Genomic DNA, 6,000 nt, shown 5'->3' on the forward strand with positions numbered 1-6,000 from the left:
CGGCTTGTGCAAAGGACGACAAGCTCTTGCTTGCCTGTCCCAAATCCTTGCGCTTATTTTATTTATTTATTATGAGAGAGAGAGAGAGAGAGAGAGAGAGAGAGAGAGAGAGAGAGAGAGAAGCACACAAAGCTATTTTTTTAAAAAAAGGATCAAGGAATAGCGGGGAAGGTATCTGCATGGGTCTGGATCCTGAGCTTATATTTATGTCCTATGTTTTTTTTGGGGGGGGGAGGGAGGAAGAGGAGGGAAAGGGACAGGGTGGTGCAAAGAGAGAGCAGAAAAACAGGCAGGCAGGTTATAAATAAGGCATTCCTACGTTGCCTGCTTGTTGCCTTTCCATAAATAGCGAGGACGACGCCCACGCCAGCCTCTGATGAGAGGGGGCGGGAAGACGAAACGTCCAAATTAGGAGATCAAAGCTGGAACCGAGCCAGGAAGGAACCACCGCAGGCACGATCTACTAGCAAGGAAATTTAAATGGGATCCTGTAGTTCTTTCACGCTCCCCCCCTCCCAATGCTTTCTCTGTAAAAAATAAATAAATACTATTTTTCTCCTTCCGAGAGCAAAGCGTTCCTATTAGCAACCACCAAACAGCTATAAACACGTGTAGCGGGTGGATTTAATAGAAACGAAGCCTTTCAGTATCGGATCACGATCCCCCCTCACGATCACCACCTATAAAAGGATGGTTCTCGCTTAAGAATAAATACAAGGCTATAATCTGTTTCAACTGAGATGTGGCAGCCTACTCAGTGTATTTATTTTAAGCATCTCTATCACCTACCTATCCTATCACATTTGTTTCAAACAATTATATTTAAATTGTCAAGAAGGGGGAGAATACATGAAGATTTAGAGTGTGGCTACAAACTAACAGCTTGGGTGTCAACTTTTAAATTGACAATGCTCGTGAGCCTTCAACAGCAGAAGGATAGGCAGAAATTAACAGTGCAGCCCCATGCAGGTTTACTTGGAAGTAAGTCTCAGGGGGTTTTAGGACTGCAGGCTAAACAGCTGAAACTCATCCCCCCCCACCCCAAGACACATCACTGGACTCATCCATGGAGGGAGAAGGAATTTCTTAATTTATTCATGTCAAGTGTTTCTGTTAAAAGCAGAGGACGAAGGCCAGTTAAAAATTTGACAATCCTTCCACCTGATGTTTTACGAGCAGATTATGTGGTCTTCTTCCACTGGAGGAGTCCCAGTATTCATCCATTCATTTCTTCATATTCATTCATTCAGCAATTAAGCAAGCTAGCTGCAATTTATGTGCTAAGTAAATTATAATATTCGGCGTGAGTAATAGCAAATCACAACAAAACCTTTCGAAATCCAAATAAAGCCCCAACACATACAATGTTAATATCATAAATCAGAAGTTTAGAATAGAACTGAATTGTAGAGTTGGATGGGACCCTAAGGACCATCTAGTCCAGCCTCCTACAATGCAGGAAAATGGAGGGATTGAAACCGCAACCATGGTGTTATCAGGACCACACTCTAAACTGTGAGATGTATCATCGCTGAAGCAGTCAACTACAACATTTCCTGTTGCCTAGAGTGGACACACAAGGGAATGTGGCTCCAGACAGGGAGGACTTCCTTTCATACCTGCTCTGGAGCCTCTTCCCCTTGTGTGTGACCAGGTAGATGGGTGTGACCCTAGTTGACCATGTAAAAGGGCTAGCCATGCAGCCATTTTCCCTTTTTTCCATTTTGTCTTTTCGGACTTCTCTCTTGGACCTCCTCTTCTTGCTCTTAGCCAGCACATGGTTCATCCTTACAGAGGATGGAAGCCACAAGGTAGAAAGTTTGAGGCCTAGCTCAGACTTCTCTTCTCTACAAATGTAACTGTGACCACAAGATAAAACCTGCCTTCAGATTACTGCTGTGAACTAAATGTAAGTAAAACTTTACTCTTACATTTAAAGAAGACTGTTGTGTTTTTATTACTTTAAGAGGGAAATAAAGGGGAAACTTACCACGAACAATCCAGACTGGACAAGCCAGACTGGATTGCTTAACTCAAATTATTCTAATGGATCCATCAACTTGCTTCCAACAACCTGCAACGGAATGTGCTCTGCTGCTTGCTCACTAGCGTAAGTGAGGAGGGATAATACTTAATCAATATATCCTCTCCTACCTTCCTCAATATTCACACATAGCCAACTGAGCTAACCAGTCTGTTGTTATATTTATAGGCAAATTTGGGGGAATGGACACTGCTGACATCCCTGGGATTTTCACCAGACTTTTTACAGCTATTCCACTGTGTGGTACAGACCCAAGACATCGTCACCCATTACAAAACCCCTTCACAGAAATGCAGACTGTGTGAGAATGATCACACCATCTATTCCTACCATTTGGGATGGGTTGAGGAAGGACTGAAAGATGCATATAAAAAGGTGTGCTGCCATCAACACCTATGGTGAGCCACATACAGGTTGCATATCAATTCCTACACTGAAGTGTGCAGAACAGTCAGCACCCAAGCCCTCTGCCCACCAAAGACACAGGTGGGTATTACATTGTTAGCCCAGGAGGGATGAAGGCCAGTCCCTCCTGCTTTCGAAAGCAAGCAGGACACACTAGTTGTTCCCCACAGCAGGTGGGAAACCAGAAGAGCGAAGGGATGACTGCAACAATGTTAAGAAGGCACCAGTGAAACATACTGACTTGCTTTCTTTAAGCGTTTGATGTGTCTGGCACTGTCTCTGAGTAACGATACAGAATGTTGCTAGTGATTTAGGGAATGGATGTGCCTCCAGCTCTGCCTATAGGACTTCCACTCTCATCTTCCCTAATTCACAGGGCCAGCGATTATGGGAGTTGCAGTACACCAAATGTTTGGAGGGCCACAGTTTCCGCCCAGCTTCTTTGTGGGTCCTCAGAGCACTTTATGTATTATCTCTGTAATTCTGCTACAAAGACATTCATTATTCCTGTGTGAGGCTGAAAACCCAATTGACATTTGCTCCAATTCAGCAGTAAACAGCAGGACAAAACCAAAAACCAAAAAACCAAACTCCTCTCTTGAACCTGGGACTTGAAATTACTTGAATTCACAGAAGAACGAAACTGTGGATGGGCCCTTAGAGAGACAAATTGGCTGCGCAGTGCCACCTTTGCTTCAAGGGGGAAAGTATATAGATTTCTGGCAGGACTACCTACTGAGTTCACGACAAACATTTGTTTGTTTATTAGGGCATTTATACCCAGTGCATTTTTTTCATCAGGAGTGCACTGGAGCCTAGTTCTGGCACCTCTCAGGTGGGCTTCATTGCAGCCAGTGCTCCCCCTGCCCACTTCTTGCCTTTATGTACTTCTGAGCAGCCCAAAACAAACATTTCAAGTCACAATGGAAGCTGGCCAGTGTCTACCCTTTTTTTTTTTTTTGAGATCTATGACTCCACCTAAGAGACGCGGGTGGCGCTGTGGGTTAAACCACAGAGCCTAGGACTTGCCAATCAGAGGGTCGGCGGTTCAAATCCCTTTAACGGGGTGTGCTCCCGTTGCTCGGTCCCTGCTCCTGCCAACCTAGTAGTTTGAAAGCATGTTGAAGTGCAAGTAGATAACTAGGTACCGCTCCAGCGGGAAGGTAAATGGCGTTTCCATGCGCTGCTCTGGTTCACCAGAAGTGGCTTAATCATGCTGGCCACTTGATCTGGAAGCTGTACGCCGGCTCCCTCTGTCAATAAAGCGAGATGAGTGCCACAACCCCAGAGTCGGCCACGACTGGACCTAATGGTCAGGGGTCCCTTTACCCTTTACCTTATGACTTCACCTAGCTCCTAGCCACTGCTAGCTGTGATTGGTCAAGCAGGGCCAATTTGTATTTCCTTTTCTTCAACCCATCTCGTGTGTAGCAGCGGCGGGCTTCAAGCTTTCCAGCCAGGCCTCTATTGTTGTACGCGCACACATTGGCACGAGGGCTGCCCTAGCTATCCGCCAGAATCTTAGAGAACAAGGGAGGTGGGGGAACATTTATTTGACCTGCACCAAAACCAGGGGCAAAGCAGTGAGGGAGGAGGGTCAACCACACTTTGTAGTGTGAGGCATCCCATGATCTACATACAGCTATTTAGAAGGCCTTGATAGGAGACATGGCATCTGCCATGATGCGCTACCTCTTTCAACTAGCTAGGTACCTTACAATGCAATTCTGTTTGTATTCAGTGTTCAGTCAGTTTTCAGTTACGGTTATCTCCATCCACTTAGCTCTGTGTACCTTGGGTTTTATTTTTTAAATAAGTGCTAATGATGGGGAAAAGGGAGGTGAGTGGCGCTGTGGGTTAAACCACAGAGCCTAAGACTTGCCGATCAGAAGGTCGGCGGTTCGAATGCCCACGACGGGGTGAGCTCCTGTTGCTCGGTCCCTGCTCCTGCCAACCTAGCAGTTTGAAAGCACGTCAAAGTGCAAGTAGATAAATAGGTACCGCTCCGGCGGGAAGGTAAATGGTGTTTCCGTGCGCTGCTCTGGTTCGCCAGAAGCGGCTTAGTCATGCTGGCCACATGACCCGGAAGCTGTACGCTGGCTCCCTCGGCCAATAAAGCGAGATGAGCGCCGCAACCCCAGAGTCAGTCACGACTGGACCTAATGGTCAGGGGTTCCTTTACCTTTCAATGATGGGAAAACCCGATTGCAGATTAGTATTAAATTGCTGAATTGGGAGCACCAGGCAACACACTTTACTCTCTTCTATGCAGTGAAGCCACTCCACGGCAAGGAATCATGTGAATGTTGCTGCTTGGATCATTCTCCCCCGCCCCAACTCTTCCTTGAAGACATTTCATTTGGATGCCTCTCTAATCAGAATCTTGCTGAGTTTCTCAGTTTTTTCCTTGAACTGGTCACCCGAGTTTAATTCAGGGTGTTGTTTCTGGCTGAAGCCACCACTGAGATTATCAGTTTTTTAAGGTTTTGTTTCACAGAGGGGTAACAAACAGCCTCTCTGAATCGGCATTTGGGCTCAGGGTTGGTTTCATCCCCTGGACAGAATGGAAGTGAGCAAAATTAGAGCAGCATGGAACACACTAGGTGAGATGAGGCGGAGAAGCAGTTTTGCATTCCTGAGAGTGAGCTGCTTATAATGCAGGACAAATGCATTATTTGCTGACAACAAGAATATGCTACTCGCATGGCTAGCCTGCTGAAGAGTACATCTCTGACAACAAGTTTCTATGGCTCAGTGGAAAACATGTTGGACTGGCTTGAAGCAGCAAGATCTGGATTCAAATCCCACCTAAGTCTTACTGAGGAGACTGGCCAACTCACTGGGCCTCGGCCTCAGCCTCAGTTCCGCATAGGAACGTGTTGTCTCTTGTGAAGACAAATATGAGGCATTTTAAAATTTGACAGATGACTGTTAATTATTGTTTTAAAGAAAGGGGGTCCATCAGGGGTACCAACTTGAATAAAATATTGTGGAGGCCCAGTAATCCCTCCCCCTGTAATCGATCACATGACGCAGTGCACACACACCATTTGAATGGGAATGTCTATCAACTTTGTAGGGGCCAGGCCCCCTCATATTTTTTTTTATATTTTATCTACAGCCTCTAGGAGTTGGCTCCTATGGGGTCCATAACACCAGATGCAGACCCTCCAAGTGTCCCTATTTTCTAGGGACAGTTCAAGATTTACAGAAGCAATCCCAGTTTCTGAGTTGATCCTGGAATGTCCCACTTTTTTTTTAGGATGTCACCATTTTCATTGGAGAAATGCTGGAGGGTATGGAGTTATGCAACTCCCGAGCCAAGGAGATCAGTACAACCTTTAGAAGACAATTGAAGGCAGTCTACACAGGGAGGTTTTTAATGTTTAATGTTTTATTATGTTTTTATATATGTTGGAAGCTGCCCAGAGTGCCTGAGGCAACCCAGTCAGATGGGAAGGGTAATAATAATACTAATAATAATAATGGAATAGGATGTCCCTATTTTCATCAGAGAAATTGTTATGTACTGAGTTGAATAGGATCCAAAA

The sequence above is a fragment of the Podarcis gaigeae genome, assembly GCF_964106915.1.
Source record: "Podarcis gaigeae genome assembly, chromosome: 7".
NCBI classification, from domain to species: Eukaryota; Metazoa; Chordata; class Lepidosauria; order Squamata; family Lacertidae; genus Podarcis; species Podarcis gaigeae.